Below are 25,468 nucleotides of genomic sequence, written 5' to 3'. Positions count from 1 at the left end.
AAAAGCCAATTAAAGTTTAATCTAAATTATTGCAAGAAAACCCCAAACTGCATCTTGCTCAACTATCAGCATAATCCAGCTGCAGCATATCTCAAGGTACCCCAGGTTGTAAGGGCCCTATCATTGCTTTTTGCAGCTTTAATTTCTAGATATGGCTCTGGAAACTCAGACCTCTGCTGTGCTGGTAGTAATTTCTGTACTTAAGTCTGCAATGATGGAGGTAACAGTAGGACCTCACACAAAAATAATTTTTTGAGTTTATATTTTTAGATTAGTTTTTTTAAGTGATGTTGTAATTGTAATCCATGATTACACACACACACACACACACACACACACACACACCTCATTCCTTGGGGGGGAAAAAAAAAAAAAAGAAAAAAGTGTTCCATTACTTAATTATAACAATAATAATAATACATTTAATGAATTGCTGACAAATAGTCAGTATGGGTTCAGAAACAACAGATCAACAACTTTAGCATTGATAGACTTAATGGAAGAGAACAGAATGTATAGATAAGAGGTACGCACTCGGAGTTTTCGTAGATCTAAAGAAGGCGTTTGATACTGTTAATCATGAAATTCTATTAAAAAAACAAAAAACAAAAAAAAAAAAACTGGAAAGGTATGGGTTTAGGACTGGTTAAAAAGCTATTTAGGGAATAGGCAACAATATGTACAAATAGATGAATATAAATCTAATTTGATGCATATTGCTTGTGGAGTACCTCAATGTTCAGTATTGGGTCCAAAAATGTTTATTATGTACATAAATGATATTTGCAGAGTCTCGCAGAATTTAAAGTTTGTAATATTTGCAGATGACACAAATATACTGTGTTCAGGTGTGGAATTGCCACAAGTTTTGGAGATGATCACACAGGAATTAACGATATTAAAGAAGTGGTTTGATATAAATAAATTATCATTGAATTAGATAAAACCAAATTTATGTTGTTTGGAAACCAAAAGAAGAATATCAAAGTAGAAATATGTGTTGACAATGTATATTTAGAAAGAGTAAATGAAATAAAATTTCTTGGTGTGATCATTGACCACAAGGTCTGTTGGAAACCACATATTAGTTATGTTCGAGGGAGATTGGCACGGGGCATTGCCGTCCTGGGGAAAGCAAAGCAAATATTGGATCAGAAAGCCCTGCATATATTATACTGTGCTTTACTACTGCTGTATACGAGCTACTGTGTAGAGGTCTGGGGAAACACATACAAAAGTAATACATAAACAATACCTAGAATACAGAAAAGGGCCATTAGATTAATAAATAATGCAGGGTACAGGGATCATACAAATGGACTATTTTTCAAAATGCAAGCTATTAAATTCCAAGACTTGGTGGAGTTTATATATTATTTGCGCTGTTTTAAAGTAAGAAATAAAATGCTTCCAAAAGAAATCTGTAAATTGTTTATAGAAAGAGAAGGTGGGTATAACTTAAGAGGGAAATGGAATTTAAAAATAAAGTGTTAGAACAACTTTAAAAAGTATGTCTCTCTGTAGCAGGAGTGAAATTATGGAACAGTTTAACAGAAGAAATGAAAGAAAGTAACAACATAAACCAGTTTAAAATGAAATATAAAAAACACACTTTTAACAAATATAAGAATGAAGAAAACAGGGTTAACCCAGGGCGGTAATGTTGTTCGTAATAGTGTTTTCGTTTGTTTGTCTAATAATTTGTGAATCTGCAAACGTTACCACTCAGTCCTTATTTATATGAAAGTAACTATACGGTAGTGGGGCTTCTTTGTTTTGTTTTGTCTTTGCTTCATATATTCTTTTTTCAAACAAAAGAATAGAATGATATTTTGTAATGATTGTGAAGGCACATGTTTGAAATAAAAATGAACTGTGTAACATGAGCTAACATACATTATCAAATAATTACCGCCGAACAACATAAACCCAGAAACCACATCGCCTCCCAAATGAGGACACACATGCCTTTTAGCGTTTACTGAATTTAATACAGTAGTGTATTACATGTTACAAAAATTGTAACTTTATTATGGTAACTTTGTAATGCAATAAATATGAGTTAAACCCAACACTGGCTGTAAATACTAGGGGTGCAACGATACACAAAATTCACGGTTCGGTTCGATACTTTGGTGTCACGGTTCAATATTTTTTCGATACAAAAAAAAATGTTCATGCCTTTTTAATTTGTCATTTATTAAAATTATAAATTTATATTTTAACTCAGAAGTAGAGTTTTTAAATTTAATGTTGCTGAAACAACAAAGTAATAAATCTATCTGATCGAGAAATCACTCATCTTTGGAAAAAGAGAGTTTATTACAGAGAAATGGCTCTTTCCAAAATAAAAGCTATACTATACGCTTTTTCTTCAAAACCCACTGACTCAGAAATCAGAGTTGTTAGATTAACAGACACAGGCTTAACAGTTTCTAAGCCAACTGTGGCTGAGCTAACAGTCTTGAACATAGCGGAACAGATCTCAGTCTTCTCAGTTTTAAAATCAAGAAAAGAAGAAACACCAGATTTCTTCTCAGAGAGAAGCGGCTTGGCAGCAAAAACAGTCTTAGAATTGCCAGTCAACACAGAAGAACTCCTCTGAACTTTTCAGGTCTTACTTTCCGGGGCGATCGTGGCTCAAGAGTTGGCAGTTGGTCTTGTAATCGGAAGGTTGCCAGTTCGAGCCCCGGCTTGGACAGTCTCGGTCGTTGTGTCCTTGGGCAAGACACTTCACCCGTTGCCTACTGGTGGTGGTCAGAGGGCCCGGCGGCGCCAGTGTCCGGCAGCCTCGCCTCTGTCAGTGCGCCCCAGAGCAGCTGTGGCTACAATGTAGCTTGCCATCACCAGTGTGTGAATGTGACTGAATTCAGTGTAAAGCGCTTTGGGGTCCTTAGGGACTAAGTAAAGTGCTATACAAATACAGGCCATTTAAGTGAGTGAATTAATTCTGATGGTGGAGTCTATTTTACTCACTGCGGCGTTCCGTGCTGCAGGTCCAATAACAGCTGCTTCAGTCAATGCCACAGGAGAGAGTGGAGGTGTGGTGGGGCGAAGATGACGAGGGTGCCGTTTCTCCCTTAAGGGAGGATCTAGCGATTTGGCAATTAACATCGACGGGAAAGGCCGCTGACGCTGAGAACACCAAGTAGTGAGGGCTTCCAGGAGGGCAGCTGAATTTCCCTTGCCCGGACCGCCCATGCCAAACAGTTCGAAACAGAGCCTCGCCCTCAGCTCTGTAATTATTTGCTTTAGTCCTTTTATGTCCATAAAACTGACAGTGGAGGTAGTAGATGACAAAAAGTGATCAAAAAACACTACCTCCAGTTGCCTCTTGTAGGGGTCCGCAGCGTGGATTATCCTCCTGTAGTAATCCCACAGCTGCGCGAGATACTCCCAATCTGAGGCGAAGCGTGAGTCTGCTGGACCCATTCTGGTGGCGTCGTTCTATCAGGACTCTGTGGGCAGGCAGAGGTGAGGATCCAAATGCAGGACTCAGAGACGGATTGCAACTGAAAACCGCAGCTTTATTGCTGGCGATGAACAAAACATGACCTGAACAAGGAACCCTGAGAACAGAAACACACAGGTACAATCTGAGGGTACGACACGACACACTGACACAGAGAAACAGGGGGCTTAAATACACTGGGGCGTAATCAGAGAATGGAAAACAGAAGGGAGACACAGCTGGGAGAGATTAGGGCTAACGAGACAGGGGGAGCGAAGCTAGACACACTGACATAAGACATGGACCTTCACAATAAAACAGGAAATAACAACACAAAGACACAGACTAGACTCTGAACTACACCGGCAGGAAAAACGAGGGCACCAAAATGAAACCTAAGAACTAAACCCTTAACCAGAATAAACTGAAACATAGAATTCTAATAATAATCAAGAAAGGACACGAATCAAAATAGAATACAAAATCAAACCAAAACATGAGAACTCAAAATACTGGGTCAAACTGACCCAGAACCATGACAGGACATATTAATTCAAATCCATTAATATGTCCATGCAGCTCTGTGAATGGCCAAAGTCATTCAAAGAGCTGCTGCTTTGACAGTATGAGGCTGGTTTTTGAGCCAGCAAATGTTTTCAGGTTTCTGTTATGATATTTTTCCACTGTATGTAAACTTAAGCTTCTTTACTGTTTTAGTGTTAGTCTAAGACATTTCCAATTAAGATTCACATAATGCAGATCTACTTCAGCAAGTCATTAAAGCATCAGATGTAGGGGTGGTTTTTGGTTATGGATTAAAATCTATTCTAGTTTGGATAATGTGATATCGAGTCATTAAAAATCCTGAATCGATTTTTAAATATAAATTTATTTTGCCCGAAACGCCAGAATCTCAGGTTTGGTGTGCTGCTGACATCAGAGGTGAATGAAGAATATATGGTGCAGAATATAACTGCACGCAGCTCCACCTATTGGGCCATTTGTTTCTCGGATCCAGTGATCTGAGGGGGGTGAAACCTTTTACATCAGGCCCTAGTGTCTTCTTTGTCCCATTGTTCATGCTGTGAATGATACTCAACTCTGCATCGTGCTGTCTGTCTTGCGAGGCATGGTCTGATGTGTTGAACACTTCTGAACACATGTTCCATCCGTGTTCTGGTAATGGGGTGCTGCCATAACACTGCGCTGCTGTTTCCACAGCTATTCGTGATGCACACGCTGTGATAAGTACACAGCTCAAGTAGCCTATGGACTATTGTCTTCGATAATGCAAGTGATGGCATCCTAGCTTTGAAATCACCAAGGAAGAAGCCAGGGCTCATCCTTTGGGCTCCTCTGATCAGGTCATCTAGTTTCCCATAGAGCTCATCCTTTGCACCTTTCAAATGCAGTGAGGATAGGGGCATAGGCACTGCATGACATTAACGTTTGGTAGGGCACAATAAAGAGTCATCATAAGGCTTGCTATAAATGCTATGATAACTGCATAATGTGGCTAACTGCCACACTGAAACATTTGAATTCAAATTTGAATTGCTGACACCTGAGCTGGCACTAAAATTCTCTCAACTTTAATTTTCTTAATTTTTAGAATCATTTATTGTAAAATTGTATTTAATTAGCTGTTCTCTTCATTGCTATTAAGGAAGCTCGCATGAATCCTCCACCCCTAATAGGAACCATCTGGCCATAAGAAACAAAACTCAGCATGTAAATTAAAAAAATTTCAGGTTTGCAGTTTGCCATTGTACTTGATGCTCAAAGACAGACAAAGTTAATTTACACCAGTGGCATTTTTACATTGGTACAAAATGGTAAATGGCCTGTATTTGTATAGCGCTTTACTAGTCCCTAAGGACCCCAAAGCGCTTTACACAACCAGTCATCCACCCATTCACACACTGGTGATGGCAAGCTACATTGTAGCCACAGCCACCCTGGGGCGCACTGACAGAGGCGAGGCTGCCGGACACTGGCGCCACTGGGCCCTCTGACCACCACCAGTAGGCAACGGGTGAAGTGTCTTGCCCAAGGACACAACGACCGAGACTGTCCAAGCCGGGGCTTGAACCGGCAACCTTCTGATTACAAGGCGAACTCCCAACTCTTGACCCACGATCGCCCCAAAAGGCTGGTGGAGCCAGCAGTTCAAATTTAATTTGAGAATGGCTGCATTTTATCTTTCATCATTAGATAATTGACACCGTGTCCCTCAGATTGATTGACCTGCTTAACGTCATAACTTCACATGGAGATTTGCAAACAAGGATGGATAATGTAAGAGGCCTGTGTCAATTATGCATCTTTTATTCATGCCACAACAATACGCCATATAGTGGGTTTTCCTTGCCTCTGCTTCATGTATGAAACTTCTTTTTTAGGTTTGCCTTTGTTATTTTTCTACAGACTTATCAGAATATCTCTAGGTGTTATCTGTCTCCACCTACCTGTCCATCAAAGGTAGTTGGTGGTAGGTAAGTCTCAGCAGTAGCCATCTAGGCATTGTTTCCAACAGCCTAGGCTCTTGTGGCCCACTCAGTGGATACTCCATTTTTCCTCCTGCATCTTGCAGGTCCCAGTCTTGATTCCTGTAGACCAGGGGTGGACAACTCCAGGCCTCGAGCGCCGGTGTCCTGCAGGTTTTAGATATCACCCTGGGTCAACACACCTGAATCACATGATTAGTTCGTTACCCATTACGGCTTTTACTATACTGGTCTACTTGATTTTCATAGTTTATTCAATCTTTATTATTTATTTTTTATATTTTTTATTTTAAGTTATTATAGTCAGAATGTACAGGACCGGGGGACGGGAAAGAGAAAGAATAAGAAAAGAGAAGTTGGGAAGAAAGTTAACAGAAGGAAAGGTGAAGAGAGCCAGAGAAACACAAGCAAAACAAAAACAACACAGCAACAATCAACATAAGCATCAGTAACAGTAAATAATAAATACTAAATGGTTGTGAGCAGTGTACAGGACTAATAATGCATGATAAAGGCAGCAGCTAACCAAGATTGTGTGTGTCTGTGAGTATCTGTTTGTACACCTCTGTCAACACCTGTGTGTGAGCGTGCATGTATTAAGGTGTGGGCTTTTCTAGGTGAGTGGCACTTGCACCACCCACCTAGAAAAGAGCTGAGGAGTGCCCTGGAGGGGGGTCACCCAGCAGCCACAGTATAGAAGCCTGTGGCAGCTGGCCGTGCCAGAGCAGACCGAGCTCTGAGTCCACAGACCCGAGACCCAAAGGCCCCCCAGCAGGGGCCCGACAGAGCTGCTAACCCTATCCCAGGCAGGGTAAACCGTTCCCTTGCTCTATTACTCATCGTAGGCATCTAAATCACTTCTCTGGTCCTTCAACCAGGACCAGTTTGCCATGGAGACCCTAGCAATATATGCGTTAACCTGCTTTACAAGTAGGCTGGACCTTGGCTTTTCTGTCTTTCTCTCTGGACGGCAAAAAAAAAAAATCAGGCGAATATTACTGCCCACAGTAATTCTACCATCTGAACTGTTAAAGTATTAAACACCTTGCATTTAGTAATTTCATAATGGGTTCTTTTTTAAAGATGAGTAAGAAGTGTGAAAATACTGTTCTACACAAAAAAGAAAACCAAACAAAAAAACTGCCTGTTTTTGTGTAGAATAAAGACTTAGGGCTGAAAATAACTCATGAAGTGTTTTTACCATCTCTGAGCAGCAAATAATGCAATTGTTTGTTTAGAGTGACGATGATAGGCTTAAGGGCACTGGCATTAACCATAAAGACTTCATACTCACAGTGGAGCACAGGTGGAGTGGTCTAGAGTACTTGACTTGTGTATCACTACAGTAGCTCTAAACACTCAATATATATTACCAGCTTTTCACCAGTATGTCAGTTGTGGCACTGGTACTAGAGCTATTTTATGAAGATGCTGCTAATGCAGATGCACAGGCTAAACCAGAGCAGGCTCTTTTTCTTATGGAAGCTGAGACCCTTCAGTCTATGCAGCAACATGACGATTTTCTGTAACTCGGTTTTGGCAGCTGTGATGAACTTTGCTGTGGTCTGCTTGAAGAGCAGCATTAGAGCTGGTAACTGAAAAAAGGTAGCTCTGTGATTGGCTGCAAACTGGACACTTTTAAAGACGTGTTGGAATGAACAAAGTGTTCTCCATCACAGTGGAGCTCCTTCTCTGACATGCTGACTTAGCTCTGCTGCCACAAGAAGACATCAGACAGGAAATCATGCGTGCAAGTTGTTATCACCCTCTATTTTTGATATCATCCCATGATTGTGGCAGCAGAGGGTTTATTGCTGCTGTCATCTAATAAAAATTAGGGAGGGGAGGGGGAAGAGTGCTGACTTACTCAGCTCTAATGTGACAAAGGATTTTAGATGGTTCCAAAAATAAAATGTCAGTGTTGCCATTTTGGCAAGTATTTGTGGTTTATTGTGTAACTTTGTCAGGACATTAGATGTGGATACCACAGTTTAGGTAGTTAATGAGAATGATTTCAATTTTATTTACATAATCAGGTTTCTTCTATTTCTGTGCCCATCAGTACTGTTTAAAAATAAAAGTAATAGAAAGTTAGAAAGAGAGGCTGCTTGCTGTAATAATTCCTCAGTTGTAAGCCATCAGTGTGTCCATGCACACTGTACAAGGTCAGTGGAGCTGCCATCTGATTTCCACCAAGAGGGTTAATGTGGAGAAGCAGAAAACTGAATATGAGTGCTCCACCTCTCCCCTTGTTGGTTCTTACATTCACATCAAAAATAACATCCACTCTGCTTTCTCCTTCCCAGCATGTACATTCTGCCTCAGCCACAAACGCAAGCAGTCTACTGAACCACTGAGAAGTCATCCTTCAAGGTAAAGATTACAGCGCTAGCTCACTGCTTTTTTGCAATTCTGTGGTGAAAACTTAAGCAAATAGCTGCAAACTGTGTCTACTTGATACAAAACACAGTCTTCATAGCGTGCACATTTCAGTACACATGAACATAACTTTGCAAAGACAAGAAAACATCTAAAAGTATATTTTTGGAATACATTTTCTAAAACAAACATATTGTTAAATGTGAGTACTGTCTATTCTCTGTACTCTAGGGAGAAAAAAAATCTTTGACAGTTGTTTTGAAAACAGTTGGCATCAATTTGAAGTGTACACAATTAGTTATTAATACATGCAAACTCACCAGTGGAGTCCTTCAAGGTGGAGTATTCATCATCAGTAATAAATAAATGCAAATCAGTTGTGCTGCAAACACACTCCTGTGAGGAGCTGTGTTAAAGCAAATGGCTCATTCATCAGAGTTTGTGAACTGACAGTGCTTCAGGCTGAAGCCTCAGTAATTCACTCAGTGACTGCTCTGCTTCCTTTCATTCTGAAGAGGAGGGAGTCATTTGAAAGACCAAGCCCAACAGGAAGGGAGGGAGGCTCATAGAACTCATAGACAATCAGCCAGATAATAAGAATGATCACTATTATTACGTCTATAAACAGCATCTAATCGGTGCAGTATGCAAGCATTACACTCTAGTGTTTTGGTGGAGCACTGAGTAATAATAATAATCTTATTTTTCTTCTTGTTATTATTATTGTTATTATTACCACAATCCCTTCATTTCCTTCACGGTCTAAGCAAAAAAGCCCAGACCTCCTTCTCCCTAGTTACCTCATCCAGGTTATCCAAAGAAACACGGGCATTTCCAGGCCAGCCAAGACATACAATCCATCACAAGCACCTCACCAAAAAAGCATGCTTGTAAAATGCCCGAACCAACTTGTCTGAGTTCTGTTAATGTAGAGGTTTGGCACTCTACACTATTCGAGCCCCACTCGAATGACTGCACTCTTCACCCTATCTCTAAGGGAGAGGCCAACCACCCTTCAGAGAAAGCAGATTTCTGCTGTTAGTATATTCTCAGTCTTTCAGTCACTCAAAGCTCATGAGAACAGGGATGTAGATCGACTGGGCTCTCTCTTCACTACAGTGGACAGTGTTACAGCTTCAGTGTCACTGCAGCTGTAGTCTCAGTCCATCTGTTAATCTCCTGCTCCCTTCTCACTTGTGAACACAACCCTGAGATTCTTAAACTCCTCCACATCGGGCAGCCACTCATCCCTGAACTTGGACAATGCAAACTAAGATCTTGCAATACTTGTACAGGACCGAATGGGCCAGACACCCCACAATCCTGACTCACACCCCAAAGGATACCAGAAAGGAACGTGGTTGAATTCCTTCTGGAAGGAACTGCATGCAGACTAAACAACAAAACAACTTACCTTTCAAGTACACAGTCATAGACATTCCCAGGATGAGGATGAGGAGTGTGGTCCTCATCCTCATCCTGGGCCACACACTTTGCAGTTATTTATTTGTAGAAAATGTTTGGAATCATGTATGATTTTCGTTCCACTTCTCACGTGTACACCACTTTGTATTGGTCTTTCACATGGAATTCCAATAACATTGATTCATGTTTGTGGCTGTAATGTGACAAAATGTGGAAAAGTTCAAGGGGGCCGAATGCTTTTACAAACCACTGTAGATGCAGCATGACCTAACAACAGTAACACTATGCAATGAATAAAAGAAAAATATACATGTGGCAGGGTGTGGTTTGTGGCTAATATGGAAACTACATTCTGTATATGTTTGGGTTGTGTAACATTAAAATTTTATCTTTATTTAAATGTGGCAAATGTGCAAAAAATCAGAAGTCGTGAAGGGACAAGTACTTGCTCATGGTAATTTAGATGCTTTCAGTAGTTTACAGGGTTAGGATGACCACTTTTTGTGTGCACAGTTGTGTGAGGTTGTGAAAACCATAAAGATCAGCTGCTATGCACTCGATCTGTGTGTGAGACACCTTTTCATCATAGGCCTTTTTAAGGTTTCTGCTAGTATCTTGTGAGTTTGCTGCTAAGATCTAAACATGATTTTATAATGTGTGGCTTTTTATAGAGCTTTCAGATGGAGATATGAGAGAACTGCTGGTTATTGTGGTGAATTTTGTCATCTAATAGCACCAGGACATTGTGAAGGGCAAGTTGCTGAAATGTAGCTATCATGTCATTGTTTACTATATGAGATATATGGATATCCATAAATCGGCGCTGGCACGGCTGGCAGCCTTAACCCAATTTCCCTCGGGATGAATAAAGTATAATCAATCAATCAATCAATCAATCAATCAATCAATATAATCAGGTGACCCTGCATTGATTTCACAGTATTTATCAAATAACATTCACAGACTGCTCGCTGTATTGCACAACATACAATATGTTGGATGAACCAGTTTTCGTCTGAGTTTGTGGCTGGGTCTGAAGTGCACTACGCTGTTGTACTTGGAGAAGACTCTCCTGAGTTTCTTTGATAAACCTGGTAGATAAGGGATGACAATGTTGTTTCATGTTGATCCACATTTGTAGAGATATGATGAATATGGATATGTGGTTTTTGATTAAATGTATGGTTGACTCAACGAAGTCCAGCTGCCTTTCTTCTCCAGCTCTTAGATTTTTTAATGTGATGAAAATGAAATTATTTTACCTCTCATCACAGCTTTTCCTTTTTCCCAGAAAACAGATGCTGATGTTCCAGGCAGATCATTATAGTCTACATATAAATCCTACTGTTTAAAAAAAAAATTTAATCTTTAAGCAATGATGTTTTAAATCTCCAGTTTTTACTTGGTGAAATAACCTTCTTATTTATTAGAATTAAAGACACAGGAGCATGATCACTGACAGCTATAGGATGTCTCTCAGTGTGTGAAATGTCACATTTAGCTGCTGACTAGAAAATAATCCAGATGAGAGTTCGAGTGATGGACATGTAAACTGGGGTGAAGAGATGATCCATTCTGAAAAGATATCTATAAACATAAATGTTTGGGACAGGGAAGAATGAGGATCCTGAAGGAGTAATAGCACATCATCTGCATAAAAGAGAATTTTGTGTTCTGTGTTAACGTTTGAAATCCCCTTGGTATTGCTATTTTGTCTTATAGCGTCAACTAGTGGTTCAATGAATAATGCACATAGAGATGGAGCCACAGGACATCTTTGCCTGATAGCATTCAGGAGAGTGAAGCTGACATTAACTTTTGTTGTGGAAGTTTTTCCATTTAAATAAAGCCTGCAGACGAGCGGTGAGCGGTAGCTAACATTCTTTAATCCAAACACACAAAGACAACAGACAACCAAGCTTGATGGAGCCCCTGCATGTCCGCGGGACAGACGGTCAGCAGAGTCTCACTGAGCCTAACATGGCTCTCAGTTAAATACCTTCTCCAGGAACAAAAGGCAGTACACAGCTGTTTCACACCTTAAGGTTCACACTCCCTTGCTACCTCCCAGAGTCCTCGAAGAGACAAAAGACTCTTCCTGTGGAGTGGTCTGCTTCCCCCAACTTCCTTCTTACAGTATGGGTGTCAGACATGTTAAAATCCAGTGGCACCAAGGCATTATACAATAAAATAATGTGATTAGTACATAAGTAAAAGAAATTCCTATACAATCCCACCCTTTGATTCTTAAATCAAGAATCACATTAATACCAGAATTTCTTTCCTGACATTCTGTATATCACATCAACATTATTGTACACTTAAAGGAGTTCCACACTGTGTATCCTCACTTCACTGTTCTCCCACCACCCTTTGTTCATCCTTAATCCTCCCCACAATCTAAGCTCTCACATGCAAATGGCAACAACAATGATACAGAGGAAAGGTCTTCTCCAGAGTGTCAAAGTACTTTGCATGGCAAAGTGAAACAGCATTAGGTGGTCATTCCCAGTCCCGGTCATGGCTCCTGGTGTCTGTGCCATTTACAGAGTCATAATTCCAACGCTGGTCTCCCTTTGCGCTGTCACTTTTGGAGCTTGGCATGCTCTCTCCATCCCTTGATTTCTGTTCCAACGCGGCTGTAGATTAGGAGCAGAGCAAGTCGTACACTCCTGTAGTCTTCCTCAACGTCAGCGTAGAAACTTTTCACTTTATTTTAAGATTTTGCTGTTCAAAATCTCCTCGTGACAATCCTGGTGCAGCCCACTGTCGTTTGTCAGTTGTCCTGCAGATGGTCCCTACTTCTCACTGGTCCTGTTGAAGCGTTCTCTCCCAGTCATGGTCTGCATTTGTACCTCAGTCTCTTCTTCCATATCCCTCATGTCACGGTCTCTGCAATTTAAAAATGAAAGCTTCCCCGGAAAACCCTCTTTTGCCCTATGTCAGCTTAGCACAATTAGACATGCACAATAAGGTTGTGCACTGTCTCTTAAAAATTCCCAGGGCTTCTCCCCTGGAGTAGCATCACTCCAGGCCCTGTTGTAAGAAAAAACATTAGCCAGTGGTGTGTCCTGCTGTAAATCATGTGATTAGATCATATGATTAACCCTCCACTGTGGAAAAAATAGATGTTAGTGCAGCGCATCTGTATGCACACTTTCTCACAGTGACCTCTGCACTGTAAACAATACAAGGTCATGAATAACACACTGCTTGTCCCAAATAAGTGGCTTTCTCCCGAGCCCATTTTAATTTTGGAAAAGCTCACTTGCGATTGTTCAACATGTTGTGTAGCGCTTTCGATCCTGATCTTGCAGGCCTGCTTCAAAAGAGAAAATTGCCAAAAAACAAACAACAAAAAAAAATCTCAGTGCACTGTTAAAAATCAAAAAATGTGAAGGCCTTGTTTTAGGACTTGTCTAAGCATACTCTCTGAGAATGATAGATCAAAACAAAAACTAATTGGCAGGTTCAAAGTGGTACCAAAAGAAAATGCATCAGCCAAGTAAATCTCCCAAACATTCATCCACCAGTCACACCTCACACAACAATATTCTATTAGATAATGAGTTTTGTTTTTCCCCATGTAACCAGATGTGTGTCATGATAAGACCTCCCCTACACATCAGAAACAAGAAACTCAATAATCTATTAGTCTCCACTCATCTGACCCCCCTGCAGCATTCTGTTCACCCCTGCTATGATTCAGTCATCCTTCCCCAAAATAATACTAGTTCACTAGTCTATGTATCACTTCTTAACCCACTAAGTGAACCGGACAAGATGATGGTAACAGCAATGCATGCTTAAAATGCTATTTGGTCTTCATGAGCTTCATTGCATGTGTGTTTGTGTTAGTAGGATTAATGCATTTTTGTTTGTGTAATTTTTGTGTACCTCTCCTCTTTGCGGTGCTCCAGACACTTTTCAATTCTCCACGCAAGGCAGTCGTTTTTCTTCCCAGTTTCCTAAACCCAAATTTCATTTCCCACACTAAAACAGCCATGTTCTCCCCTGCTCCTTCCACTGTGGTCTCATCTCATCTCCCCCCTTGCAGCAGTCCAGTGAGAGTCAGTTGTCTTTCAGCTTTGTCCTGTGTTTTCCACTGTCTCATCTTGCCATTTTGCTCCAAAAGTGGCAAATGTCCAACTCAGGCAGTCTTTTCAAAAGTCCATTCACACACAGTAAAGTTGCAGCTCGTTGGAAATGCACATCTCCATCCATCTAGTCATGATGATGCCATTTTTCTCCTTGCTGTCGCTGTCTTGCACAGCTGTTGCTGCTGCTGCTGCTGGACCTTTTCTTCACTGCTCAGGAAAACTGCTGTGAGCTCTTGAGATCCATCTCGTTGTTCTGGAACTGCATTTCTTGTCTTCAGGGAGAGATTCTTGGAGCTTGTGTTCTCAGGGTGACAAACACATGGAAGTTAAGCTGTAAAGTAATTCAGCCAAAACTTGGTTTGAGTGTTTCTAATGGTGTTAACCTATAATTTTCTTCCGACTGCTGCACGTGGAAAATTGATCCGGGTCTGCTCTTCACCTGCAAGTGACACACTGAGACATTTTGATCATTCTTATCACTGTTTAAAACAACGCCTCTCCCCTCTCTGGTTCTAAACTCTCCTTTCTTAAAACCCAGAAAGTGAGACTGTAGTTGCCCTATGTTGAAAAACACCAAACCCCCTTCCTATCCTATTTTTGTTTATTTTTATCAACAATTCTGTTAAAAAGAAATTTTTGTGTGTCCATCCTAGGGGAGCTGGTGGCCTGCAGTACCACCACCTTCCGCTAGTTGGAAACAACTTTTACACACATTTCTACACTCCTCTCCTTTTTTCTCCTTGTTTTTTTTTTCCATTTTCAACATTTTTTTACCCCATTTTTTCTGTTTTTACACACACATCTTTTCCCACACAACCATTCTCTTTCATCTCACAACATACTTTTACCCACAGTTCTTAACATACAGTCACACACTGAGTTTTGTCCCTGGCCGCCCGGTGGAGCGCTTGCCGCAGTCGCCTCTCAAGCTGCTAATCTGGCTCCGCTGACTGCCCCTGGAATCTAGATTCTCTTTTACTGCACGAGGCGTCCCCCGTGAGGTTCCTTGCCTTCTACGGACCAAGGAACGAACACCGCCACCCCCAGTCTCCTTTGAAGAAGTTAGGATCTTTTAGAAGACGCTAGGGATGTCACTCCGTGATTCTACACGAAGACTCTCCGTGATTCTACACGAAGACTCCTTCGGAGCTCTTGCCCTGGAAGGTTGTAACACGTTCACCTTCTTGAGCTCCCCCAAGGCTGCAACACGCTCACCTCCTCGGCCAGACACAAAACTCTCGTGACTTGTTACAAGTTAGCTATCACTCACCCATCTGCAGGAGTCCCCTCAAAGTCGATGGTCTCGGCGGTTGCTGAAACACACAGCTCCGTGACTCCTCCATTTCCTTTGCTTCAACAGTTGGTAGGACAAAGGCAACTTTTCCTCAGGGGTGATCAGCCCGTCCACGGAACCGTTGTTCAGCAACCACACGGACCATCCCATCCTCGTCGCCATTTTGTTGTGGAAGTTTTTCCATTTAAATAAAGCCTGCAGACGAGCGGTAGCTAACATTCTTTAATCCAAACACACAAAGACAACAGACAACCAAGCTTGATGGAGCCCCTGCATGTCCGCGGGACAAACGGTCAGCAGAGTTCTCCCTGAGCCTAGCATGGCTCTCAGTTAAATACCTTCTCCAGGAACAAAAGGCAGTACACAGCTGTTTCATACCTTAAGGTTCACACTCCCTTGCTACCTCCCAGAGTCCTCGAAGAGACAAAAGACTCTTCCTGTGGAGTGGTCTGCTTCCCCCAACTTCCTTCTTACAGTATGGGTGTCAGACATGTTGAAATCCAGTGGCACCAAGGCATTATACAATAAAATAATGTGATTAGTACATAAGTAAAAGAAATTCCTATACACCTGTCAGTGGTGACTGCCTTTGGGGATGTGTAAAATGCTTTTATCCAACCAATAAATGATTCTCCAAACCCAAATTTTTCAAGTGCTACAAATAGAAATGATTGAACTCTAGTATTGCTGAATTTGTGAATGTCTTCCATATTTGGTTCATGGTCAGAGGTGTTTATATAACCCCCCCCCCCCCCCCCCCCCCCCAAAAAAAAAAAGTTTATTCATAGAACTATGGGAAGACTTGCTGAGTCCTCGATAACTGTGCTTGTTGTTGTTGTTTTTTTTTTTGATCAAGTATGTTTGTCAGATATTTACCAGAATTATTATTGTATTCAATGTTGTCATGTCTCAGCTGCTGTATAAGACATTTTGTCTTAGTGTTGTTGTTTAACTCCTATGTTTATTCTATGTTTGATCAGACGTAAGTGTATTCTCGATCATCTGGTGATGGTTTAACCTCCAACTATCACAAAGGCCATACTCTTCCATGTATTGCTTTAGAATTACAGTGGATTACCAGACTTGAATGATTTTTGCCTGACTTCCAACTCCACAGATTTTCCAACAGAAACATTTGATCCACGTTTGTAGAGATATGATGAATATGGATATGTGGTTTTTGATTAAATATATGGTTGACTGTGCATGTCTGGACATGTGTGAGTGATGATTAAAAGTGTAGTTTTAATGTGCAGTGGTGTTATTGTGTAAGGAGTGGCAAAGCTATATAAGAGGCATTTGCATGTTTCCTGAATTTGTAGTGGGAATTGATCATTTATAATTGTGAGTTCCTTTCAGTTCTTTTCCTTGTTTTTTTCACTAGTTTTTGTCTTGGTTTGTTGGCGTCTTTTTTAACAGCACCGAGACGGTGGATGTGATAAAGGTTATTTGGTTGACGCTGACTGTGGGGATCTTAAGCTGAGCCATCATGAAGTCCTTCAATATGGATTATAACTCAATAATAACGTTTCTGGACTAGTGATAAGTAGGTTATTGTACCTTAAACGTGATTGTAAATATAATATTGTTTGTTTCATCCTTTTGTTTTCTGTAGTTGCGGCCGCAGCTTATTCAGTGACAGTCATAATCAAGTCCTGAAACTTGTTATTCTCTTAGGTTAGCAGGAGAATCTGATTACAGTTAAATTCCAAACTATTTTTAATATCCTGAAATTCGTTGGGCAACAGTTAAACGTATCTGGCAGCATATGACGGCAGCTTTTGATCTATAGAAATAAGTGTATAACTGACCTCTGACAAATAGATTTATTCAGTCTGGATTAGCAAACTGGTGAATGCATCCAGTGACCAGTGGTGTTTTGATGAGTTTGTCAGTGACTGTGGGCTGTGGTAATATGTGACCTTTGCTAGTCTATCAGAAGCACAGGCAGCTCTTCTCAGTGCCTGATAGGATGCTGATGTCATGATAAATGGAGTTATCTCTCTTTAGCAGTTAAATATGGACAATTCAGCACAGTTAAATAGGTGCTTGGCCCCATATTCAGTACAAACCCAGAGTGTTTTGTTTAGACACACTAGGTTTCTCTCCTAGATTTTGAGATTTCCATCCCCATCAGTTTAGTTATAGAACAACTCCACCAAAGTCAGAATTGTGTCAGAGCAGTACAACAGGTGACGTTTTAACATAACTCATATAGATAAGGATGGAGAATATTTTTTAGCTCCAGAGCTACTTAAACTCCTCCAGTTATGACATTTTGTGTATAGCTGACATAAAAATGAAGGCTGGGATAATGAGCGAGATACCAGAACTGTAGCAGTCTGTTCAGTCTAGTTTTGGCTGATCTAACATCACAACAGGTCTAGAATAGCAGCCATGAAAATGGGATCATAAAAAACAAAAACTTTTCATCGATTTATATTGGGTCTATTATAAATTGATTCTATCATTCAAGTCTGTCCAGTGAGCGCCTCTGGACAGTTCCAATGCTTCTGCTTTTTATAAATCCCAGCTACCATAGGGCAAGGTGTGGGGTGCACCCTGGACAGGCCGCCAGTCTGTTGTAGGACCAACACACAAACAGCCGTTCACAACTGTAGATAATTTAGAACAGGGGTCAGCAACCTTTCTGATGATGAGTTCCATCTAAAATTTCCTCAGAAGTCAATGTGCCATATAATTGCATTAGCAATAAATTTAATAACGCTCTATATTAACAGTTACACACTATATAGAACAACTTTATAGAATTATATTTGTTCGCAGATGTTGGCAGCTGTCAGTGAATAGTTATCAGCTATTCTGAAACAAAAAAGACACTTTTTATCCATAACAAGAACTCCATAACAGCAACTGAACTGTACAACAGAAAATGCAAATGCTATTTATGGTCTCCTTAAAACAATGATAAGAAAAATAAACTGGGCCAATATGGCATGTTTGTTAATACAGGGATACACATGTTAATGTGATCTCTGGTCTCCCACTCAGAGACACAGGTCTCCGAGTGTCCAGCATTCAGACGGCTACCTGAGGACACTCATGTGAGAGAAAATCTGCTCACACAGATATGTAGAGCCAAATACTGTCAATAAGGCCTTTGCAATGTTCTGAAGACAGTTACACGTGTCAGGTAGTGATGTCCAGCAGGTGAAAATGCAAACTCCATGAACATGCACAGCTGTGGATTCCAGCTGCGTTTGTAGTTCTGCAAACTTTGACCCTCACAGAGTCGAGCTTTTCAGTTCAATCAGCTGCATTTCAATGTCCTCTGTGTCCAACCAGTTAATGCGAGACAAACCCAGCTGCTCATTAAAGCTTTCTGGTTTGATCAGTCTCGAGTCTACCGATTTATCTGTGTATTTCCGTGGTGCTGGTGCTGCGCTGAGCGGACAGCTGCTGAAGCATTTGAAGTGTCAGAATGTGGAAATTTCAACATTGCTTGAAAAAACTGACAGCTAGCAACGTCCCTCTCACCAGTAGGCTAAGTTATTTTTAGCCAATTACAAGTTGAATCTGGTAGTTGGGGTTGTTAGCTAAGATACCATCATTAAGAAGCGGCACAACTAATGTGTCTATGCGAGCTAATTTGCGATGTGCACCGCTGGCGCAGCCATTTATTTTTTAATGCACCTTCTCAGATTAATTCACTGCGTGTCGTGCCCAGGGCTGGACTGGGACAAAAAATCGGCCCGGGCATTTTGACTACAAACCGGCCCACCAGGTATTAAAGCCATAAAGCCTTTGAATGAAAACAAACGCTGTTGTGACAGTGATGTACGCTGTCTTGTTGGTATAGGTATGATTTCTATACATTTGACATCAGATAAAAACTTTGGTTGTAAGATTCAGATAATTATTTAATAAAAGTGAGACATTTTAAATGAGAATAAGAAAGAAAAGTATTTCTTTGTGCCCCCCTTTCCCTGTTAATGCCCTACCTGGCCCCCTGGCTAAACTTTGCTAGAGCCGCCCCTGCACAGTTACCAGCTGTCAGCTACATAGAAAAGGATCCTGGTGTTATTTGTCTCTCAGAAACAGTTCATAACTTCCCTTCAACTCATTCATGTCACCTAAAAGGTAAACCTGTTTCTCCATCACCTGTTCAACTCTGATGATTCAGTAAGGACATCTCCTGGTTTCATCTTCATGTTTCCCTCTCACCACATATCCAAACCGACATCATGACCAGCAGCTTTTACAGCTGTGGCTCCAGCAAACATCAGCTGATACTAGAAATTAATATTAAATAAATTCTAACAACAGCTGATCAAGCTTAAACGTGCTGCTGTTGTTTAGCGCGACATCCGCTGGTTTCCTCTTTCTGGCGCAAAGTGGGCGATAAACAAACAAGAGAGAAAAGCCGATCAGCTGATCAACAACAGGAGAGGGGGGGGGGGGGGGGGGAATGAGAGAAGAAGAGGCAGCTGACAGCGTAAAGACAGAATAACTCCAGCTTTGTGTCTTTTTCCATTCTAGCTGAAGTCCGGGACAAACTGTGTTCCTTTTCAGCTCAATACGAACGCGTAATATTTTCTCTGAATAGGAGACGATTCCATTTTTTACGGGACGGTTGGCAACTCTATTTTATTCATAAGGTTCGTTAGTAAAGTTCACTATCAGTAACATCATAGCACCCACCCAGCTGTATAAAAACTCCGTCATGCTAGCTAGTACGCAGTACGAGTTATTGTAACTGACTGTAAAAAGTCAGCACAACGAGAATAAACTCCACCTAAACTTGGTTTATATCTGACCCAGATAGACTGCAGGTCATAACTTCTTACCTGAAGTTCAGTTCACCTGACACTCGGACTGGCGGCCGCCTCGGGTCTCTCCTCCTCCTGCCTCCCCTCTGTGGAAACTCCGCCATAGCCACCACCAAACAACTGAGTTATTTTCACACATCGACCAGCATCTGGCCAATCCTCCACCTTTCATTGTTTATACCGTTACAAAAAAATAAATAAATAAAAATAAAAATAAAATAAAACGAAAAATCACCATCGGCCCACCGGGCAAATGCCCAATGGCCAGTCCAGCTATGGTGGTGCCATCAGTTAACCCTTCGTGTGCCAGCTGTGGTACGCGTGCCCAGGGTTGCCGACCCCTGATTTAGAATCATCAGTTAATCTAACTGTGTGTCTTTGGACACTGGGACCTGGAGAGAACCCACACAGATCAGGGTTTAGCTTAGTAATTAGCACAGGCAGCAGTGCTAATCACTGCTCGATTGTGCTGCCCAGGGAAAGAAAAATCTATATCTAATAGGTATAAATAAAGATTCTAATAGATATAATTCAGATATAAATTAGCATAATTTCAGGGAGTGGTTGCTGTTGCAGGTGTGTGCTAAGGCAGGACTCTGTAGAGTCAGCTAGTGATAGCCAAAAGCTATACACATGCATCTTGATGCATTCTCAATCATCCAGGTAAGTAAATCTCCAAAAGTTGATTCTGTTCATCTGGACGTAGCGTTTTGTGGGAGAAACGTTTCATCAGTCATCTAAGTGACTTCTTCAGTCTCAGCTGACTGCAGGTTTCAATCTTATAAACAGTACATTTGCATAATGACTGAAACCAGCCCACTGAAGGAACAATGGGCTGGGAGGTCAGTTCCTTCATCATGATTATGCAAATTCTCATGACCATTGATCAATAACCACTGATCAATAACCATGAGTACCATTCACAGAGAGTTGGGGAATGGCTGCAATCACAGCATTGTAAGATGGCGAAAGATGTACCCTTAGGCCCCCTCCTCGATTCAGAGATGGTCTTTCCCTTTTCACGTAAATGGCCTCCTTGACTCCGCCCTCAAACCAGCGTTCCTCCCTGTCCAGGATGTGTACATCCTCATCATTGAAAGAGTGTCCACTGGCCTGTAGGTGTAAATAGACTGCAGAGTCCTGGCCTGACGAGGTAGCTCTTCTGTGTTGTGCCATCCGCTTCGCCAGAGGTTGTTTGGTTTCCCCGATGTATAAATCCTGGCAATCCTCCTGGCACTTAACAGCGTACACTATGTTACTCTGTTTGTGTCGGGGGACCCGATCCTTGGGGTGGACCAGTTTTTGACCCAGTGTATTTTGGGGTTTCAAAGCCACAGAGACACAGTGTTTAGAAAAAATGCGTCTCATCTGTTCCGATACTCCTGACACGTACGGGATCACTACAGGTTTTCGCTTGGGCAGCGGTTGTCCTTCTCTCCTGGATCATCCTGAGCTTTCTTTAGGAGCCTTCCCAGCTTTGACAAAAGTCCAGCTGGGATAACCACATTTACTCAGGGCCTTCTTGATGTGATGTTCCTCTGCTTCCCTGGCCGCTGTGTCAGTGGGGATGGTGTTCGCTCTGTGTTGTAGCATCCTGATGACACCCAGTTTATGCTCCAGTGATGATGAGAGTCAAACCTTAAATACTGATCCGTATGCATAGGTTTACGGTACACGTCAGCTTTTAGATGTCCCCCATTACTGATGGAAATCTCACAGTCTAAGAAGGCTAACCTGCCACTTTTCATATCCTCCCTGGTGAATTTGAAGTCAGCTGAGACTGAAGAAAACACTTGGATGAGTGATGAAACATTTCTCCCACTGAAAACGCTACGTCCAGATGAACAGAATCAACTTTTGGAGCTATACATTTGCACTGTATGTTCTGGTCTTCCAGGCATTTTGGTGTTGCTGAACTGGCCAGTGAATTCATTCATTTTAAGAATGTACCAGATTGTTGATTTGGCTACTCCTAATGATTATCTCTCTGATAGGTTTACTTTATTTAGTGTTTTATTTAAACCTCCCCCACTTCAACTGCTACTGATCCTGTGGTAACTGGAATAGGCTCCTGCTCCCAGTGCTTATCTCTTCATATTCAAAACTGTAGTGAAAGTTAAAAAAATAAAAATTCAACACTTGGAGTCAGCTTCAATATTACATCTGCTTCATTTGTTACGAATTACAGTTAGCTGGACATGAAACTGCTCGTCAGTCAATTCTCTCATTCATTTCTGCAGGGCTATCTGTATAAATGGCTTTTATTCTAAAGAGTTGGTGCAGTTTTGTAAAATTTCTTGAATTTAAGTTGGAGTCTGTGCTTCAATCACATATTGATTGTTTGATTTCAAAACTTTACTGAGATTCTGTACAGAGATAGAATTACAGAAAATTGGACCAGAATTGTCCAATAAATGATGGCTCTAACTGTACATACTGATGATATAATATATGATGTAGTCATATTGGTGTATCTCTCTTTGTTGGGGAAGTTTTCGCCATTTATTCTGTCTGTATTCTTTTACTGCACTTTGTACTTGTGCTCCATTTCCTTACTGCTCATGTCCTAGATCAGGCTGTAACAACCTTCAACATCAAAAGAGCCATTTTGGCTCCTTCTACCAAACAATGAGACAAAAAGAGAAAAAACCCATGGGACAAGGGGGATATGGGCAGATGCCAGATGTAATTGGGAGAGGATTAATTAATACACATAGCATATGAATTAGTTACAGTTAACCCTAACTGTAAATTACGTCTGTGGTTGCTGACTTCTGCCCTAGACCTTAGTGGAGGTTTGATTTCAGTTAAAATTCTATCTTGGCTGATTTTTTTGCTTGTTAGCTACAGATGGACTAACGGTTTTAGATTCAACACGACAAAAGAAATGCTCAGTTAGGCAGAATTGATGGTTTGTAATTCAGCTGCAGCGTCATCATTAAAAACAGGTTGGCACTAATGCAGTACACATGTGTTATAGTATCAGTTACAGAATCATCTGTTATGGACATAAAATAATTATAAAGAATGTGTTAATCAACTGTGGGCTGGTTTTCACAGTTGTTGTTTATCTAACAAGGTCTTGGATTTTTGTGAAAAGCCATACAGAACACTTTTCTATCCAAATGTCCTTCACAGTGTTTTCCTCCCCCTTTCCTCTCTGGCTGTCTGTCTGGTATGTTGGCTAATCAACAGAGAAATGCAGCCTCCCCGACCAGGCCTTAAGTCCTGCTGCTGTTTTCTTTTATGTCTGCCTGCGCTGTTTACCACTGTGATGTCACACACTTTTTTTCAGCAAACACTTTTCACTTCACCTGCAGAACTGTCCAGATGGATGGTAGGGTGCATGTGTGTGTGTTCCCATGCCATCTGCTCATAATCCCCCCAGCGCACACACACACACACACACACACACACACACACACACACACACACACACACACACACACACACACACACACACACACACACACACCTGCACCCTAGCCTTCTTTGCTTTAAATGGAGCTGGAACCTGCTACTGGCCCTCTGGGAATTGAGTCACATTAAGACTAACACACAAGACACACACACACACACACACAAGACACACACACACACACACACACACAGTCATGCAATAGTAACAAGCAAGACAGACATGGATAGCCAGTTATCTGCTTCAGCTACAACAGCTTGCAGCAGGTTTATTTTGTCTTTAGTTCTACATCAGGATCCATCTTAAAATGGCTCAAACTGAACATGTCTGATAACAGACTGCTGTTACCTGGGGATCTTTTGTGATCTAAGAACTTCCACACCCATCTGTTTCCAGCTGAGAATCTGCATCGTATAAACAGTGTCTGTCTTGTTCTTCTATTAACTGGCCAAAAATAGAGGATTATCTCCAGATGTACATGAAATGTAACAGCTCTACATCCTGAGCAGCTATATGTGCCTTCTGAATTTGCACTCATAAAATGTCTTTTTTGCACAGGACTAAGACTTCCTAGACTTGTCATTTGAATTTTTAAAAACTGCAGCTTTCTGTGTCCTTAATCCCAGCTAGATTTGATGCCTTGTGGATCATATACAGAACTGGTTAAACATTTTAGAACACCCCAATTTTACCAGTTATTTATTGCAGTTCAAGTCATTTAAGTCCAATGAATAGCTTGAAATGGTAACAACAGAAGAGAGAAAGACCGTCATAACACTTAAAAATGTAGGTCGAGCTGCAGGTTTGAGAGGATGAGCTACAGCAAGATAGCCATCGCTAAGCCATGAAACACCGCCATTGGACTACTGAAGACTGGAAGAAGGTATTATGGACTGATATAATCAAGATTTGAAATCTTTGGTTCATCATGCAGGATCTCTGTACGCTATTCAGTAGGTGAAAGGATGGTACCACAGTGTGTGGCATCAACTGTCAAACATGGAGGAGGAAGTGTGATGGTCCGGGGCTGTTTTGGTGGAATCAGGGTGGGTGACTTGTACAGAGTGAGAGGCTCCCTGAACCAAAACAGCTACCACAGCATTCTGGAACATCATGCAGTACCCTCTGGTATGTGCCTAGTTTGTCAGGGGTTCATCCTACAGCAAGGTAATGACCCAAAACGTAAGTCCAATCTATGTCAGAACTACCTCAGGAAAAAAGAACAAGATGGTGAGCTTGAAAACACGGAGTGTCCGGCACAGTCTCCAGACTTAAACCCCATCGAGCTGGTTTGGGATGAACTGGACAGAAGAGTGAAAGCAAAGCAGCCTACAAGGTCCACATTTATGGGAACATCTGCAACAGATATGGGAGAATCTTTGATTTCTATTGTAGAAAGAAGCCACAGCTGTGTTCAGCTGTTATATCTGCCAAAGGTGGCTACTTTGATGAGTCAAAAGTTTAGAATACATTTTGGTCTATAAACTGATTCAATGATTTCTTTTTTAACTCCACTTGCTTATTTGTACTATGCTTTCACTTCAGAGAGCAATCAGACAGTAAACTGCATAATTTTCAATAAAAAAAACTGGACAAATTGGGGTGTTTAAAAACCTTGACTGGTAGTGTAAGTCTATCGTACCCAGAGGTAATTTTGGTCAATAAGTAGTGAGAGAGAGGCAAATTCCCTTTCTTTTGCATTATTTTGAATCGAACGATTCAAACTATTGCTGTTCCAATAGTTTGAATTCAACCCCCCAACGCTTTACCACCACACTTCTCTTCTTCTGAAACCTGTAACTCCTTGATGCTTCTTCTGGACTACAAAAATCAATAACATCCACCAGCAACTCTGTTCAAATGTTGTGTCTACCCCCTCTCCAGAACCGTTTCTCTATTTTGAGCCGTTTTCCACTTTTCATCTTCCTGATTTATCTGATATTTCTGAGTTTATATGTAAATCAAAGCCTGCCATGTGTCATCTTGACCCTATGTCTACAGGGCATGTGAAATCCTGCCTCTCTTCCTTACTCCCACTCATCTTTGCTATCTTCCACTCTTCACTCACCATTGGTATCGTTCCCTCCTTATTCAAGATTGCTTC

The 25,468-nt window shown here is 41.2% G+C and overlaps 1 protein-coding gene across 4 annotated transcripts in view; it reads left to right on the top strand.

Moving 5' to 3' along the window:
• fhit (fragile histidine triad diadenosine triphosphatase) overlaps nucleotides 1–25,468 on the top strand; it is a 291,013-nt gene that overhangs the window by 2,650 nt on the left and 262,895 nt on the right. For all 4 annotated transcript variants that reach the window (XM_063474908.1, XM_063474909.1, XM_063474906.1 and 1 more), the window contains exon 2: nucleotides 8,265–8,331. The gene's annotated coding sequence lies outside the window, so the exon portion shown is untranslated. The remainder of the gene's footprint in view (nucleotides 1–8,264; nucleotides 8,332–25,468) is intronic.

The sequence above is a fragment of the Pelmatolapia mariae genome, linkage group LG5 (assembly GCF_036321145.2).
Source record: "Pelmatolapia mariae isolate MD_Pm_ZW linkage group LG5, Pm_UMD_F_2, whole genome shotgun sequence".
In the NCBI taxonomy this organism is placed as follows: domain Eukaryota; kingdom Metazoa; phylum Chordata; class Actinopteri; order Cichliformes; family Cichlidae; genus Pelmatolapia; species Pelmatolapia mariae.
This window is presented reverse-complemented; position numbering and strand designations above follow the sequence as displayed.